At 40.1% G+C, this 1,083-nt stretch overlaps 1 long non-coding RNA gene across 1 annotated transcript; it reads right to left on the minus strand.

Annotated features, from left to right (window-relative positions):
• Positions 1-201: 201 nt before the first annotated feature.
• LOC124466130 lies at positions 202-437 on the minus strand. The gene is made up of 2 exons (XR_006955890.1): positions 397-437; positions 202-312 (listed from the first exon to the last, which is right to left on the minus strand). It is a non-coding gene; the product is annotated as an uncharacterized LOC124466130 (long non-coding RNA).
• Between the last annotated feature and the right edge of the window lie 646 nt (positions 438-1,083).

The following is a 1,083-nucleotide window of genomic DNA, read 5'->3' on the forward strand; positions in this document are numbered from 1 at the left end:
TTGGAGTGATAAGATGGTAGGATCTCCGGTTTCTCTGCAATGACAAAAAGAGGGATATGCGATAATGCAACATTATAGGCCAACGTGCACAAAGGTAATATAAGACGGTAAAGATATTTAGGGCTATGTGAACTTTAACTACACTTCAAGAAGAAGTAGCCTATATTTGATAACTGAATAAGCTACTTTGTTAGATATCTAGACACTTTTCGTGTCCGAGGGTGAGGGTTCGCTGGGCTGCAACACCGGACAGTCGTTGCGTTTGCAACGTTACTTGCATCATTATTTTCGATGATTTCATCATCTGGCTCACTGAAGAGGGTTTTAGTGGTTTACTTCACAGTCATGCCCCTAACAATAATATCATGAATTAGGCATAAACTAATGACTCGCTACCTTTCCAATTGACCACCGCTCTCTCCTCCGCCAGTAATCCCAACCATAGTAGGTGAGTTGCTACCTATGATGTTTGCTACCATCACTGCCTCATCTGAAAGTGGTTTTGGAGGTGGACCACCACCTGAGAATGTATTCCAAACAAAATGTATTTTATGTCAATGTAGTTGTTGTTTTATAGCACTCTGTATAGGCTCCTGTGTCTTGTATGTTGTAACTTGCTTAACTACATGCTCTTATGGTTCTTCCCTTTGGCACTTATTTTGGTTGTTCATAATATTTGCTTCATGTTTTGGCCACCCGCAATGTTTTTGGGGCTATCTTGTTGTTATTATCAGTGGCCAATGCACTTTGTAAAGCTCTGTCTTGGAAGTCACTTTGGATGAAAGCGTCTGCTAAATGAGTAAATGTTAATGACTCCACTTTCCCTCAGCGTTACCCATGTTGTATGTTTAGCTTCATTGACACTCTGACTGGGCTCTACTGCTGCCTTCAAAAATATAAAGCGTCTGTGTTTCTTCAACAATACTGTACCTATTTTGTTACTATGCAAGTATAGTAAGTATATGCTTCTGTGCTTGTCTAATTACGCAACTCTTCGCCATCAACACCTTCAGAAAATAAAAGGTAATTAACAACGTCGATGTACAGTAGCTAACATTGGGTCATTGCTTCATGTCATCTAGC

Source organism: Hypomesus transpacificus, unplaced genomic scaffold, assembly GCF_021917145.1.
Source record: "Hypomesus transpacificus isolate Combined female unplaced genomic scaffold, fHypTra1 scaffold_65, whole genome shotgun sequence".
Classification (NCBI taxonomy): domain Eukaryota; kingdom Metazoa; phylum Chordata; class Actinopteri; order Osmeriformes; family Osmeridae; genus Hypomesus; species Hypomesus transpacificus.